Here is a 17,731-nt window from a genome sequence, read left to right as displayed (position 1 = left end):
ACTGCAGAAAAGCATGTGAATTGGGGATGTTGTTGTGGTCAGTGTTGGAAAGTCTTTGTTCTTATGAGTGGGCGTCTTAATTCCTTTACCTCTTATTTTAGAGATGTTGAAGGAGCAGAGATTAACCTCACTATTCAAATTGTCTCATTTAACTAGAAATCCCTTGCATGTTGTTTTATTTATAATTAAACTTGTTTTCATTGAAGTGTAATATGAACACAGTTGTGTTTACACATTGTAAGTGTGCTGGCAGTTTAGTGAATTATTACAAAGTGAATACATCTTGTAAATGCCACCCTAAATCAGGAAATGGAATAGTAATAGCAGTCCTGAAGCACCTTATGCCATTCCCAGCTGTTAACCTCTCCTCTCCTCTCCTCTCCAGAGGTAACCACTATACTGACTTGTGTTATTATAAATTAGTTTTCCTTATTTTGAATTGTACATAATGGAGTAGTGTGTTTGGCTGCTTTTACTCAACAACATGTTTGAGTTTCATCCTATTATCCATATGTAGCAAGATTTACATCTTTCCATTTTATTGCTGAATAGTATTCCAACATAAATATGTATGAATTTCCTTATCCATTTTGCTGCTGTCTCCCATTATGGTTAAAATTCTCTATGGCTTCTTATTCTCATTTATGTTTACTTGAATGGTTGTCCCTTTTTTTTTTTTTTTTGGTTGTCCCTTTAATAGCTTTCATTTAATAGCTTTTCTTTAACCTTGCTGGCTATCCTTTAATTCCCCTTCTACCCCTATCTTTTTCTTTTCTTTCTTTTCTTTTTTTTCTTCTTACATCATCTCTACTGTCTGGAGGATCTTTATCCACTATTCTCAACTTTCTGGAATGTACTGTAAAACAAAATTAAGCCAAAAGGAAAGGTCTGTAAGCCAAAACATATCTCATAGTCATATACTGAGTTTATCCATTTGTATTTCAGATACTAGTCTAATAACAGTGGCTGCTTATTTGCTTTTCTGTCTTACAGAAGATTAGAAGATGTGAATTAGAAGAGAAATTTCCAGGTACTAACTAGCTTACTTATGTCAAAGAGTATAGTGTAGAGAGAGAATCGGGTGACCATGTTAGAAGAATAAAGGAGATAAAAATCATGGCAATTTGAGGCCTAGTTTAGGGTGAATTCCTAATGGTTCTGTTTTATTAAAATAGCACATTAAAATGATCTTTTATGATTGTGTGGATTAATTTGTTCAACCTAACCACAGAAATGGTTCACTTGGGTTTCCTTTAATCTGTTTCAAGAAGATGAGGAAATCTTGAAGAGATCACATTGTCCATGATGGCTATAATGGAAGATTTCCATTGTTTTAGAATTTGTCCAAATAGAATGAAGGTTACTTTTACTTCTTTGGCATAGCTTTAGAACAGTCCCCCTGCCCACCCCATTATGATAATGGGAAGAAATCTGTTTTAAATTGTGTTCCATTTTTTATAATTGGAAATTTCTTTTCCATAACACAATACTTTGGAAAAACACCGCTTCACAGTGCTCAGGCTCTCTTCATTTGGAATTATTTAGAAATAAATGTTAGTGATTCTAAATAAGCTACTGAACAGTAATGAGCTAATGAATAGAGATGGTTGAGGAAGACATTTGTGGTAAGGGCTGTTAAAAAAAATATTTACAGAGTGGGGCAAAAGTAGGTTTATAGTTGTGAGTGCGCAGAGTTTATTCTGGTATTATTTAATTATTGTTCTACTTTCCATAAAACAGCTATAAACCTCCTTTTGCTCTATCTTGTATGCAGGGGCCAAAAGCAGCTTATTTTTCTTTTACTATAGATACTAAAATTTCAAGAGCAGTTTTCTTTATGATTATGGTTGAAAATAAATACGCCGCGTGTTTTACCCAAACTGTGCAACATTATCTGCCCTTATTTATTTATTTTTTGAGTAAGTCTTTTACACCTCTAAGCCTTAGTTTTCTCATCTGTAAAATAGAGATGATAGTACTTACCTCCTAGGTTTGTGTGAGTCAAATGGCGCAATGCATGGTAAAGTGCACAGCATTTAGAAGTTAGTGTTATTAATAATTAACAAAATTAACAATCCTAATACTCTGCTTGGTGAATAAGAATAGGATATGTTAGAATGATGTCTGGTATATTTTAATGCAGAAGTTTTTTATGTTCCAGATAAGGTTTTCTTTAAATTGTTTTTGTTTGTTTGTTTGCTTGGTTTTTGGTCAGATAAGGAAGAGATTCCAGAAAGAGTAGTGTCAATACTGGAGTAAATTGTGAGAGAGGTGTTTTTTGGGGGAATGGATCGAAAGGAGTAGATAGCACTTCTAATGTATGTATGTATGTATGTATGTATTATGACAGAGACAGAGAGAGGGACAGATAGGGGCAGACAGACAGGAAGGGAGAGGGATAAGAAGCTTCAGTTCTTTGTTGTGGCACTTTAGTTGTTCATTGATTGCTTTCTCATATGTGTCTTGACCAGAGGAAGGGGGGAGCTACAGCAGAGCGAGTGACCCCTTGCTTGAGCCAGCGATCTTGGGCCTCAAGCTAGCAACCCCAGGCTCAAGCTTGTGAGCCCGGGCTCAAGCCCGTGACCTTGGGATTTCGAACCTGGGTCTTCTGTGTCCCAGTCCAATGCTCTGTCCACTGCGCCACTGCCTGATCAGGCAGTACTTCTAATTTATGCAGGTTCTAAGGATACTTTGAGATTTTTTTTTCTTATTTTCCTCCTGCACCAGCCCCCAGATTTTGACATTTACTAGCTGTGAGACCCCAAATATATAAATCAGTTAACTACTAAGTTATGTGATAAAGTTTGTGATTTACTTTTAGAAAAGAATCAGACATAATTTAGGGTTTTCTCTATTAATAACATCACTTCTTTTTTTTTTTTTTTTTTTTTTTTTTTAAATTTTGTATGCTGTCTTGAGTGGTTGGAAAAAGTGGGTGGCATGAACAAAATTAGCTTGGAATCCACCATAATACTGAATACTGAAGTTACAGTATACTGTGGCTTAAAGTTTTAGAGCTGCTGTCTTATACTCTCATCTTTTGTTAATTTTTGACCTGTAGTAATAAACCTAGTTTAAAGATGTCTGTTTGTCCTACTTACTACATGCATTGTTGACAGAAACATCTTCTGCTTTCTAGGCACTGAACCTACTAGCTCTGAATTCTTTTCTTGCTATATCTATCATCTGCTCAGTATAAGCATTCTGACCATGGTATTGATATGTTGGGTATGTAGAAAATTGGCTCTTTACCATAACCATCTCTTTTATACTGCTGGTCATGCAATATACAATTTATGTTGGCACTTCCCGTTAAAACAATGGAGGAAAGGGCAGAAACTATAGTTTTGCAAAATGTTAGCATTGTAGCTAAAAATGATATACCTCTGTTTCAGTGCAAGAAAAAATGATTTTTCTCTAATTCTGAGACCCAGTCCAATTTCATTGCTTGTGTTCATTCATCATCCTCTGGTATTCTACACTGCTCTTGGAGGTAAGAAATATTGTCTGCTGTTGTGAAAACACATTTTTTTTTCATAGCAGAGAGGTACAGCTGATCTGTCTTATAATATTTTTGATGCACCTCCACCTCCTAGAAAGGGCTGGGGAATTATCAATAAACATGCATTTAATGGTAATCCTGTTTTCTGGGGGAAGGAACACTTTTGCCCCTATGACTATACCATGATGAGTGCTATATAATACAGGTACCGTAAGTTGAATATGGGTTTCCGTAGCAATGTTTGAGGTAAGAAAATAGAGATGATGTACCAGTATCAATTCATTTATTAACACTGAACTTTCAAATATTAACTAATTAAAAATTGAAAACGAAAACAAAACATCAAACTTTCTACTTGAATTAAAATTCCCCAGTGCTTAAAGAAAAAGGATGGAAATGGAAAATCAAAAATTTTTTTCTTGTTAATGTATGTTTCCATAGATTCCTTCTCCCTGAGTGCTTTATGCTTTTGTGGTACACCATTCTTCTCCATCTTGGCTTGGCACGTCTCTTTCCATTTTTTAAGTTTTTCTTCTTTCTATCTTGATTGCTGTTTTGTAAGAACAGTGTATGTCTTGTATATTTTTTTGGTATTTTTTTTTCTGAAGTGAGAAGCAGGGAGGCAGAGAGACAGAGAGAGGATCCACCTGACATGCCCACTAGGGGGTGATGCTCTGCCCATCCAGGGCATTGCTCTGTTGCAACCAGAGCCATTCTAGCACCTGAGGTGGAGGCCATGGAGCCATCCTCAGTGCCCAGGCCAACCTTGCTCCAACGGAGCCTTGGCTGTGGGAGGTGAAGAGAGAGATAGAGAGAAAGTAGACGGGGAAGGGTGGAGAAGCAGATGGGCACTTCTCCTGTGTGCCGTTGCTGGGAATCGAACCCAGGACTTCCACATGTCAGGCCGATTCTCTACCGCTGAGCTAGCTGGCCAGGGTGTCTTGTTGATTTTTTAATCTAATGTACCTATCTGCAATATCACAGTGCCTACCAGATAATTTATATCAGATGTTTATAATTGGTATTAGAATAACATTTTAAATCTTTAAAGCAGCCTGACTCCCCAGTTTCCCAGGTATTTAGAGTTTTCATAGTAATATATATATACACATATATATATATATATATAGTATATATTTTTTAGAATTGTAATTTTATTTTTTTCCCCTAAATTAATTAATTTATCTGTCCAGGTGAGAAGAGGGGAGATAGACCGCCGCATGCGCCCCGATCGGGATCCTCCTGGCTACCTCTGTCTGGGGTCGATGCTCTGCCCATCTAGGGCCAATTTCCTACCTAACTAAGCTATTTTTAGCACCTGAGGCGAAGGCTCCACAAAACCATCCTCAGAACCCGTGGCAGATGCGCTCAAATCAATTGAGCCATGGCTGCTGGAGGTGAAGAAAGAGAGAGACAAAGGGAGGGTGGGGAGGGTGAGGAGTGGAGAAGCAGATGGTCGCTTCTCTTGTGTGCCCTCACTGGGAATTGAACCTAGGACAACCACATGCTGGGGCAGCACTCTACCACTGAGCCAACCTGTCGTGGCCTATTTTTTTCTTTTTTGACAGCACAATAGATTTTTCTTTAAGTGCCCCTACTTCCCAACACACACATACCTTGAAAGTATAGATCTTTTATTCCTTTTTGTATTTCCACAGTCTTTCATAATTTCTAATAAGTTGTATCTATATAGTCAGTGTTTAAATGTAGATTAAAACCTTTTCATTAAAAATGATGACAAGATTGTTATATTTTAGTGTATTTCTGAAGTAAACTGTTTACATCAGTTTACCTTTTTTGTCCTGAATAAAAAGAAAGTATATTGGTAAGTCTAGGTAGGTTTTATTCATTTTATTTACACTTGCTTATGTGATAAAGGCAGAACAGATAGAATTCTTATTTTACACAGGCAGACACTGTTGCCCAGAGGGGGTTTTAAGAGACTTTGCTAAGATCCCACAATTATCAAATAGTAATCCTGGGACTTAAACCTATGCTTGTTAAGTAATTGAGTTTCATTTTTAATCTGAGTTTTAAAAGTTTTTAGTTTATGTAATGTCTAGGCAAATCAAAATTGTATGTTCTTGTGATATTCAAAATTAAAGTTTGCCTTTAAAGTGAAATGTTTAAATTATTAGAGACACTAAATTGTGAAGTAGTATCTATATCAGAGTGCCTTTGGGCAACCTAAAGTACAACTGGACATATTCTTGAGTGAATGTAATAACAGCTTTTCAGGTATGAGTTTATAGTGCCAGGGTAAGTGTAATGCAGAAAACAAATTCTTGCAGAGATTATTGGCTCGGTTTTAAAAATGTTACTTAAATTTGTTGGAACATGTCTGAGTAAATTCCTTTTGCATATCTTTGCTACAACCAAAAAACAGATTACAGTTATAAATTACATTTATAAGTAACCAAACTAAAACCAGTGCAAAAATTAACACTAATACAGTGGATTAATGTTATTTTGTCAAAATGAATCACTTGACTGATATTAGGGTTATTTACATTTCAAGTTTCTTGGCATGCCTATAATATAATACTTGGCCTCTTGACTTCAGTTTTCCTCTATTAAAACTTGTTTGCAGCTCTGTTATTATGTTTGTGCATTTCCTCATTTGTGTATCACTTCTGGGGAATGAATAATTTGCTATTAAAAAGTAACTTTGCTAGACATCAGTATAGTTGCAAAGGTAAATGTGGGAGTTAGCATTGCATGTTAATATTTTGATTTTGCTCATCAATATAATTGAGTGTATTTTATCAGGCATTTCAAAATTATCATAAAAATTAAAAAGCAATTAAAAATTTCTCATAATGATGTAAGATCCCAGCAATACATGTGGACCTCAGTTCAAAAGACACTGATTTATACATACAGTACTATATAAGTTGTCTCATTTTGTGTTAGTATAACCGTGCAGTTTTTATGTACTTGAGGAATTATCAGTTTATACTAATAAGATAAATTATTTAAAAGAAATCACAGTTGAAAGGTACTTCAGAATCCTGAGTTAAGCTATTTAAATCTTATTTACATACTAGGAGAAAGTCATTATATTTAAGTGGAGGTAGAAGGGGGGGGGGTGGCAGTTTACAAAGATGTATGGTTCTGATCTGAGCCATAATGTAACTTTTATAAAAGTTAGCAAGGTATGTCATGAACTATACAATATGCTCTGACAGATCATAAAAGGGAGAAATTACTTTGGGCAGGGATAATTGAAGTTTTCGTAGATGTAGTATAATTTTTCCTTAATAGACTTTATTTTTTTAAAACAGATGTAGATTTACAGAAAAATTAAGAAGATAGTATATATAGAGAGTTCTTGCAATCAGTTTTCCTCATTAATGTCTTTTTTTCCAATTAACAAACTAATATTGATATGTTATTAGTAGCTAACGCTATTATTAGCTAAAACCCATAGTTTGCATTGGTTTCCTTAGGCTTTTATGTCATGTTCTTTTCCAGTTCCAGGATCCTATCCAGGATACTACTTTTATATTTAGTTGTTATATCTCTAGGCTCCTCTTGTGACATTTTCTCATACTTTCCTTGTTTTTGATGACCTTAATTTTTAGAATTACTGGTCTAGGTATATTGTAGGGTGTACCTGTATCTATTGGTGTATGTTTGATGCTTTTCTTATGATAAGATGGGTTATGGGTTTCTCGAAGGAAGATCACAGAAATTTAGTAGCATTTACCTCACATCATATCAAAAGTTATACTCCCCTCTTGGAGTGTCTACGTAAATGATTTGGAATTCTTCATGGAAGATTTGTCTCTTCTCCATTTATTAAAGTGCTGCTTTAGTTTAATTCCACAAATTTTGGTATCTTGTGTTTTCATTTACGTTCACTTAAAAATATTAAAATTTGTCTTTTGATCTCTGCTTTGACCATGGGTTTTTAAAAGAAGTTTGTTAGGGGATTAGTATCTAGATATCTGAGGATTTCCAAAATATTGATTTAATCTCCCCCCCCCCCCTCCTTCTTCTTCTGTCTCTCTTTTTTGGGACAGAGACAGAGAGAGAGGGACATATGATGATAGGGACAGACAGATGGCAAGAAGGGAGAAAGATGAGAAGCATTAATTCTTCATTGCAGCTTCTTAGTTGTTCATTGACTGCTTTCTCCTATGTGCCTTGACCAGGGGGCTATAGCAGAGCGACTGACCCCTTGCTCAAGCCAGTGACCTTGGGCTTCAAACCTGCGACCTTTGTGCTCAAACCAGCGACCATGGGGGGTCATGTCTATGATCCTGAGCTTAAAGCCCTTGAGCCTACGCTCAAGCCAGTGAACTCGGGGTTTAGAACCTGGGTCTTCCGCGTCCCAATTTGATGCTCTATCCACTGCGCCTTCGCCTTGTCAGGCTGATTTAATTTTCTTCTAATCAGAGAATATGTTTTGTTTGATTTGAATACTGAGAAATTTTTTTAAAGTTTATGGCCTAGAATGTAGTCTGTGTTGCTCACTGTTTTTTGTGTACTTGAAAAGAATGTGTGTTCTGTGCCCAAAATGTCAGTTAGGTCAACTTGGTTGATTGCATTTCTCAAGAGAACCCTACTAATATTGAAAGTCTACTTCTATCAATCATTGAAAGGGGCTTGTTGAAATCTTTGAGTGTAATTGTAGTTTTGTCTTTTTTTCTTTTTCATTTGTAATTTTTAATTAATATATTTTGCCTCCTCATGGAGTGATCATTTTATCATTATAAAATTATCCTCTCTCTATTACTGCTCTCGTACTTTCTGCTCTAAAATCCACTTTGATTTTAATATTGTTTCTCTAGTTTTTTGATTGTTAGGTTTGTATATCTTTTTTGCTTTTAACCTATTTATGTCTTTAAAGAGAATTTCTTACAGGTAGTATATATATATAGTTGGATCTTTTATGTCCAACTGATGATTTCTGCCTGTTTTCTTTTTAATTTTTTCTAAAACCTTTAATTTTGAAATAAGTACAGTTTTATAGGAAGTTACTTACAAAAGAAATACGAGGAGGGTCCCATGTACTCATCCACTCAACCTTTCTCAGTGTTAACATCTTGATTACCAGATCAAGACCAGGAAATTTACAGTGCTGCAATCCATAGACCTTATTCAGATTTTACTGTATATATGTGTACTCCTTTGTGTGTGTGGACACGCATGTTGTGTAACTACAATTTAATAAGGTGTAATTTCATGTAACCACAACCAAGATATTTAACTCCACAAGGACAAGACTGATTCTCTTGTGCTACTTCTTTATAATTACACCCATCCCTTCTGTCTTCCTCTTCCCACCCCATCCCTGACTCCTCGGAGTTAGCTAGGGACAATCTTAGGGGTTATTTCATTTGTTTCTCCTCTGGCAGAGATCACTGCCCTGCATTACTTGTTGTCCAGTGTCTTAAAAACATTGTTTTTACGTATTTTGCTTGGCTTAATAGTTAGTGTGATATAGAGTAAATCTGGTTCCTGTTACTCCATTTTTTGCTAGAAGCAGAAAGCCTTAATAAATTTGTAGTTTTGATTTTGTGTTTATTTTAAATTAGCTTGATAAAGAACAATTCTTAATTTACCTTTACTCCAGGACTATCCTATAGAGTTCTTTCTTAAATTTGGGTAGTATGTGAAGTATAGAGGAATGTATTGTGAAAGGAAGGAAGGGATAGTTTAGGAGTAAAGGATTCATTCAGATCAGATGCCATATACAATCAGAGTCCTCAGAGCAGACTTCTGATTTGAGCCCATACATTTATTTGTGGTTATTGCATTTCGTGGAATACCGTTGTCACTAGATTTTAATTGGTTTTCACAACAAAAAGGTTTCTTGGACCATATATATTTTGGAAAATGTAGAGTAAATAAAATTTGTCTCAATTTGAACACTTCTTAAAACCAGTTAACGTACTAGGACTCACCAATGAACCAGTGTAGACTTAATCACTGGACTTCAGTGATACTCTTCTGAAAATCTTTACAGAATGTGTCATGGTTAAATGTTCTAGGATGTTTCAATGTCTAAATAACATAAGGTATTCATTTATCATTGGGTACTTACCTAAGTGGATTCAAGAATTCATATTTCCAATTAGTGTACTGATTTCTCTTGATGGATATTTAGATTGTTTTCAATCTTGTGTTAATACAAGTCACCTTTATATATTTTATACAGTGTTTAGTTGTAGGAGTGATTCTTAGAATTGCTATTAAAAGAGGATGAAGATATATACACACCATATGCACACACATACATACCGTACATGTTCATACATTAATATGTTTGATAGATATTGACATTTTTCTCCATTGAAGTTATGTTAGGTTATACTCATACCACTTTGAAAGCCTGTGTTTAGAGAAATTTGAAATATTTTCTAGTTGTCCTCCAGTTTCATTCCAATTTGTCCTCTTACCAACTGTGAGTGGCTGCTTACTGTTCCTACCAAACTAGTTATTTCTTCCCAACCTAGTAAATTTATAGTCATTCTATAATAGTGATTAAACATGTGGACTCTGGAGGCAGCTTGTCTGGTTTCTAATTCTGACATTGCCTTTTACTAGCAGTTTGATCTTTGACAAATCATTGTCTCAGTTTTTTTATCTGTAAAATGGGAGAATAACGGTATGTTGGTCAAAGGCTGCTATAATTAATTATATGAATTAATATGTATACAGCATTTAGTGTCTAACCCATAATAGATGCTATGTAAGTATTATCTATTATCATTGCATATTGAACCTTACAAATGGGGCTGCTTTTTCCATGTTTACTGGCCATTGTTTCTTTTCTATGATTTTCCATTAACTATAATCTAGTAAAGTAGTACATGCATATAATGTACAAAGAAAAGCTTATAAAAAAAGTAGACCCGCCCTGGCCGGTTGGCTCAGCGGTAGAGCGTCGGCCTAGCGTGCGGAGGACCCGGGTTCGATTCCCGGCCAGGGCACACAGGAGAAGCGCCCATTTGCTTCTCCACCCCTCCGCCGCACTTTCCTCTCTGTCTCTCTCTTCCCCTCCCGCAGCCAAGGCTCCATTGGAGCAAAGATGGCCCGGGCGCTGGGGATGGCTCTGTGGCCTCTGCCCCAGGCGCTAGAGTGGCTCTGGTCGCAATATGGCGACGCCCAGGATGGGCAGAGCATCGCCCCCTGGTGGGCAGAGCGTCGCCCCATGGTGGGCGTGCCGGGTGGATCCCGGTCGGGCGCATGCGGGAGTCTGTCTGACTGTCTCTCCCCGTTTCCAGCTTCAGAAAAATGAAAAAAAAAAAAAAAAAAAAAAAAAAAGTAGACCCTAGCCCTCTCCCAAGTATTACTTCTTTATGCTGATCATACTTATTTTTATATAATATTTATAAGTAATTTTCTTGTGTTGCTTCTTCTAGATTTTTTTTGTCTAAGGATTTTTGATTGATTTTCCACTATGGATAGTGAAGATTTCTTTGCCTTTCTTTTCTTTTTTCTTGCTTTTCCAAGTGAGAGAAGGGGAGATAGAGAGACAGATTCCCACATGCACCCTGACCAGAATCTACCTGGCAACCCCCATCTGGGGCTGATGCTCTGCCCATCTGGGGCCATGATCACAACCGAGCTTTTTTAGCACCTGAAGTAGAGGCTTCATGAGACATCCTCAGTGCCAGGGCTGATGTGCTCAAACCAATCAAGCCATGGCTGTGGGAGAGGGATGGGTGGAGAAGCAGATGGTCGATTCTCCTGTGTGCCCTGACCAGGAATTAAACTTGGAACATTCACATGCTGGAGCAATGCTCCACCACTGAGCCAACCGGCCAGGTCCGTAGCTTTCTTTTCTTCATACTTTTATTCTTAACCTCCAGTATTTGGTGTTTGCTTTGTGATTATGTAAACTCTAGTAATGACCGAGCCATCTAATTATTTTTCTTTACAATACTTTGTTATGACTTTAGTAATTTTATTTTGATTATTTTTCTTCGTATTTATTACTAATTTGGATTCACCCCCAAATTCTTCATCAGTTGTTTAAATTGCTTCTCAGGATGTTAAGATGCATGGAGAACTTGGTCAATTTTTGTTTTCCTAAAGAAACCTCTTTTGTAAACTTAACTTGCTCCGGTCTGGGCCCATTTTCCCCAATGCGTATATTAACACAGTTTTTCAGAAAAGAGCTCCTTTAATACTTAATGTTTCATAACTTCCTTTTATTTAAAAAATGGCTGTTTGGTACCTCAACTGAAGTTGTATTGTAATTTATTTAATTACATATTGATGGGGATTTGTGTTTCCCATTTTGTACAGTGGCAAACAATATTGCAGTGAACATCTTTGCATGTGGTTTTACACAGATTTATATAGGATAAATAGCGGTGCAAAATTGCTGGGTCAAACGGAATAAACGTTTAAAATGCCTAAGAAAAGGATTGTTTACATTTTCATGAAAGTGTCTCTTCTAGACAATACTGAGTTTTAATTTTTTTCTAATGTTATTGGTAAAAAGCAGTATTTCGTAGTTTTGACTTAATTTCATTATTAATGAGATAGAGTATTTCTTGTACATTTTCTGTTTGTAGTAATTCCTCTGTTTTTTAGTTCTTTTTTTTTTTGGTGGATTTGTATGACAAAAAAGTTTTTATAATTTAAATCTTTAGCAGGATTATTTTGTGAATACATTGAAGTTTGGAGAAACAATTAATATCACCCTACTGTGGAAAAGTGGAGCTTTGTAATTTAAATTTATAGCATTTCTGGGATGGAGGTGAACCAAGTAACTAGCCTTTTCTAACCCTGCTCAAACGGATGACACCTGTATCTTGGGTGCTGAGAGTGGTTGGAGAGGAGTTAGATGCTGATCAAATTTAAATATCTTCCAGGTATGTCAGTTTTACTTAGATTTTTGCAGACAGGCAGTCTTTATATTAAAATAACATGAAAAATCTAAAATTATATTTATTCTAAGAATATGAGACTTCTGAGATAACTTGTAGTTCTAAGATCCCTTAACTTCCTAGCTGTTAAGTATACTTTAGGAGAAAAATTTGGATGCAGGTGCTTATAGAATTTAACAGTGGTTACTGAAACATAATAAAACAGCACTTTTCAAAAGATGTTTTTACCTTGCTATACCATAATGGATTTTACATTTGTAGATCAGTATACAATGCAGTCATATAAAATCTTTATGAAATGTTAACTCATTTTTATAATTTAAGATCCATTCTAGTACTTACTGTACTTCATTTAATGATTTCCATTAGGTTGTGGTTTGCAGCCAAAAACTGCTTAGCATGGTACTTGTTATTGTACTAGAAGTTATCCTGAGGTGCAGTATAGAGTTCAGCCTGGTTTTGTCCTGCTACCATGTTACCTCAGGCAAGTTACTTAATCTCTCAGTGACTCACTTTCCTCAAATATGGGGATACTAAAATCTGTATTGTCTCATAGGGTGGTTGTGAGGTTTAAATGAGAAAATGCAAGTGAGAAATTTAGGAATATACAGCTGTCAGTGGTGAATTGCAATTGCAAATTCCAGAACAGAAGAATTGAAAACAAGAACACCCCCCCCCCCCCCCAATCTCAGAGAAGAAAATTATCACAAATATTTCTATTAAAACAGTAAAATGTCTTTGAAGGTATGATATTGAAAGAAAATAAGTATTTCAGAGTATTTATTTACTGAGAGAGGTACATTTAAAGCTTGAATTTTTAGCCTGGTCTGTGATGGTGCAGTGAATTGAGTGCTGACCTGGAATGCCGAGTGCACTAGTTTAAAACCCTGGGCTTGCCTGGTCAAGGCACATACAAGCATGCAGTTTGTGAAGCAACTATAAGTTGACACTTCTTGCTCCCCCCACGCCTCTGTAAAATCAATAAATAAAATCTTTTAAAAAGGGAAGAAATAAAAACTTGCTAAAGTTTCTTTATCTGCCTTCCCTCTTTCTTAGATTTCTTGTTTTCCCCCATAAGTATAAAGAAAAAACTTAAATGCCCCACAAAATACTACCCAGATAACTGTTGTTGACATTAAAAAAAAATAGTTCATGCATAGGAGGATGAAATACTACACACGTATTAGAATGTATAAGATGAGATAATACGCACTTATAAGAATGTCTAAAATTAAAAAGTGATCATACCAAATGGCAAAGGTAAGAGAGAATTAGAAGTCTCATGTATTGCTGGTAAAAATGTAAGGTGGTGTGATCATCGAGGGAGTTGACAGCTAAACATACCTATTTATTTCACTGAGCCTCATATTACACTCCCCCATTTAATTGTGATTATTTCTTCAACTTTTATTCACATATGAATAGATTAATGTATTTTTCCTTTTTCTCTTTTTTAAAACGGAAACATAGGAATAAAGGTAAAAAAAAAAGCTCAAGTGGTTCTATAAGGATTATAGTAGTAGAAAACTTCAGTTCTCCACTTTTTCTGAGATACAACTTTCTATGCTTAGCTATTTACTTTGGGATTTATCTCCATATTTTTAAATAATATGTTTATACTGCTGTTTCTTTATCAGTCCCTCTCCCCTTTCTTTCTTTCACATTCTGTTGACTTTCCAGTGTGGAAGATAAAATTGATGTTCTTTTTTCTTTTCTTTTTCTATTTTTTTTGACAGAGTCAGAGGGACAGATAGACAGGAAAGGAAAGAGATGAGAAGCAGTTCTTCGTTGCAGCTCCTTAGTTGCTCAGTGATTGCTTTCTCATATGTGCCTTGACTGGGGGGCTACAGCAGACTGAGTGACCCCTTACTCAAGCCAGTGACCTTGGGCTTCAAGCCAGTGACCATGGGGTAATGTCTGTGATCCATGCTCAAGCTGGATGAGCCCACGCTCAAGCCGGCTACCTCGGGGTTTTGAACATGGGTCTTCTGTATTCCACTGCAACGCTCTGTCCACCGTGCTACCGCCTAGTCAGGCTTTCTTCTTTTTTTAATCATCTCTTGTCCTATCTTTCCAGTATAACAACCTTGGGTTAAATTAATAAACAATGTTTACCTTATTATTGGTATTTCTAGTGGTAAGCCTGGAAGTATATTATGATGTATGCCATTTTATTGTTTTAATAACTTTTATTAAGTTTGCTGTAGGTTCTTATCACTAATTCTTGCCAAACAACTGTAAAGTGCTTCTGAATACTTTTTCCTGTTCTTCAACTATATTGCATTATCTATCAGTTCTGGATAATTTCCTCAGCTAAATCTTTCCTGGTACTCTCTTCTTTTATTTGGCTTTCTACCATCTTAGGGAGAAATGTGTCTTCACCCTTGAATTGGAGCTCTGGGTTCCTTTTTTGCTCTGTGCTTCTACTTTTTTTTTTTTTTTTTTAATGCTTCGCAGATTTGCATGTCATTCTTGTGCAGGGGCCATGCTAATATTCTCTGTATCATTCAGTTTTAGTATATATGCTATTGAAGCAAGCACTCTACTTTCTTGACTTAGTGTTTCTCTGGTATAGAATATTGTGTTGGAAATACTGGTCCTTGAATTTTGAAATCACAGTTTCTTTGCCTTCTCACTTTCTGCATTTGGGGTAAGCCATTTTGTATGCAGTCTGAGTTTTTAAAACCTTACATACTTTCACAGCTTTTAGGATTATCTTTATACCTGATATTATGAGAACTGATGGTGATGGCCTTGGTCTGATTGAAAACGTGTCCCTCAGGTATGGGAAATGGCATGTCAGCTCAGGGTTATTATTTGATAGTACCTTCATAGAAAAAAAATCATTTTCTGCCAATTCTTACATATCTTTTTGGTTTAATTAGTAGTAAGTAACCTAAGCCAGTTATGGTAATCAGATGATTTTGAATGGCAGCCCTATTATCCATGTAATGATATATGAATGAGAATTAGTTCCCAGTCAGAGAGAGGAGTGATAGAGGCATGCATGTTTGGGGGAGGGGGTGACATTGAGTAACTGATTTTGTATATGATAGCATTCTAGAAGAGAATAAATAGGTCCTATAAAGATGAGCCAGGGAGGTTCCTGAGATTAGCATTAGAGGAGAGGGCAGAGAGCAGAGAAAGGCCACGTGGAGGAGGCCAGGAGAAGCAGCCAAGATGGCGGAGTGTTGAGTGAGAAGCCAGTTTGTGCAGAGTTTGTGCAGGGAGAAGGAAGGAGATGGGAAACAGAGGTGAATAAGTCTGGTGAGCTAGAAACCTTTGATTCTAGGAAACTCGGATAAGTCAGTAGCTTTGTGAGCACTGAATGAGTGGGTTTTGGAGCCCAGTGTGTGTTTTTACTTGCCTGCCGGGTGCAAGCTAGGATTAAAGATGATGGCCCACAAAAAAAAAAAAAGATGAGCCAGGGAAAAAGATCATTTCAGCATAGTAGATCTTATAAACCAGATATTCAGGAAAAAAGTATTCCCGGTGCTTGTTCATGATGGTAAGGCAAACTTAATTCCAGGGGGACTGTTGAGAATAGGACTTCTGCAGTGGGGGAGAGAGATTGTATTTAACTTTGAATACAGCATGGGTAAATGGGAATTTATAGCCAAGTATCAGGGTGGAAGTCAATTGCTGAAGGCTGGCCTGTGTGATCAGACACCACTTGGGGAAGGACAGAGGAGGGGTATTCTTGCTAAACCAATTCAGCAGGATTCTTGTTAATATTGGACAATGCAGAGACAAACACAGAAGTTCAGATGTTGAGGCCTAGTTGAAAAACAGCTCAGAAGAGCCTGAGTAGAGTTTAAGAAGAGAATCTTTGTCACAATGGACTGAGCTAAGAAAAAATGGTATGTGTAGTGAACTGTTAGCAGGGAAGCACAAATTTGGCAAGGACAGTTAGTGGCACTATGTTATGGAAAACCTGGAATTTTTTGTTATTTCTATATAGATAAGTTGTTCTTGTTTTTTTTTCCCCCCTGCATTATAATCTATATAATACTTGGCCTTTTCTAGGACTATGCACAATCCTGGAAAGCTCTTTTTTTTCTTTGAATATAACAACTGCATGAAAAAGGATGATGTTACATATTGAATATTTCAAACACGCACACACCCTATTCGAAGTGATCTGTAGTAAAGGATTTAAAACGTGTTCATAAATAATTCAACAGTTGGCTTTGGAAAGAACAAAATACGTGTACCTCTAGTAAAATTTAGGGAGGGGGGAGCATAAATATAAAACATCAGAAAAGAAAGATATATATATATATATATATATATATATATATATATATATATATATATATAAATAACCACAGTTATAAAAAGATATGTAATGTACAGCAAAACAGTAATTAACTTTAAAATCTTAATGAAACAAGTGGTTTGTGACAGAGATGGAAGTTATTTTTAGCGAGAGAGAAACATACAGGGACACACAAATAAGGGAGAGAAATGAGAAGCATCAACTCGTCATTGCAGCACTTTGTGTTCATTGATTGCTTTCTCATACGTGAGCTAATGAGGGGCTTCAGTCGAGCCATGACCTTTGGGCTTAACCCATTGACCAAGGGATCATGTCTATGATCCAGTTCTCAAACTGGTAACCACGTGTTCAAGCCGGATGAGCTTGTGCTCAAGCCAGCCAGCGACCTTGGGGTTTCAAACCTGGGTCCTCAGTGTACCAGGTCAGTTCTCTTATCCACTGTGCTACCACCTGGTCAGGCCAAGTTACTATTCATAAAGCTCAGAGTGGCAGTAGATACAAGTTACCCAAAATTCTAATTTATGTTTGAAATCTTAAAATTGTGGTATTAACTCTTTTAATCCATGCAGTAATTCTGTAAGGTAACTGCTATAAAATATTTATGATTTACAGAACACAGAGAGATGAAGTGATTTACTCAAGGCCACAGTATATAAAACTAAAAATTTAAAACCTATCCAGCCAGGTTCCAGAGCTCACACTTTTATTCATTATACTTATCTCTGGTGCCATAAAAAAGGGTAAAGCATTTGGATACTTTTGTACTATAAATATCATTAGTAACTGCAGGCTCAAAAGTTATTTAGACAGGTAAGACCGAATTAGGTCACATTTGATGTCAGATTGACATAGGATGATATTGCCAGGAATCATTATACCAGTAGATCAATGACAGGCAATCCTCTTCTATGGGAATCTTTACAGTTGTTTAGGGTGGTTAGTTTTTGGTCCATGAAGTGACAGCTCAGATGGGTGCAGGGCTCCTTTGATGGAATAGTTTCTTGGGGCTACTGTGACAGAATACCACAAACGGGTGGTTTAAAACAACAAATTTATTCTCTCATAGTTCTGGAGGCCAGAAGTCCAAAAACATGGTTGGCA

At 36.3% G+C, this 17,731-nt stretch overlaps 1 protein-coding gene and 1 non-coding gene across 5 annotated transcripts in view; one reads left to right on the top strand and one right to left on the bottom strand.

Moving 5' to 3' along the window:
- Positions 1 to 17,731, top strand: part of KDM6A (lysine demethylase 6A) — a 255,335-nt gene that overhangs the window by 39,484 nt on the left and 198,120 nt on the right. The window lies entirely within an intron of this gene.
- LOC136386599 (U6 spliceosomal RNA) lies at positions 14,787 to 14,892 on the bottom strand. The gene has a single exon (XR_010747968.1). It is a non-coding gene; the product is annotated as a U6 spliceosomal RNA (small nuclear RNA).

The sequence above is a fragment of the Saccopteryx leptura genome, chromosome X, assembly GCF_036850995.1.
Source record: "Saccopteryx leptura isolate mSacLep1 chromosome X, mSacLep1_pri_phased_curated, whole genome shotgun sequence".
Lineage (NCBI taxonomy): Eukaryota > Metazoa > Chordata > Mammalia > Chiroptera > Emballonuridae > Saccopteryx > Saccopteryx leptura.
This window is presented reverse-complemented; position numbering and strand designations above follow the sequence as displayed.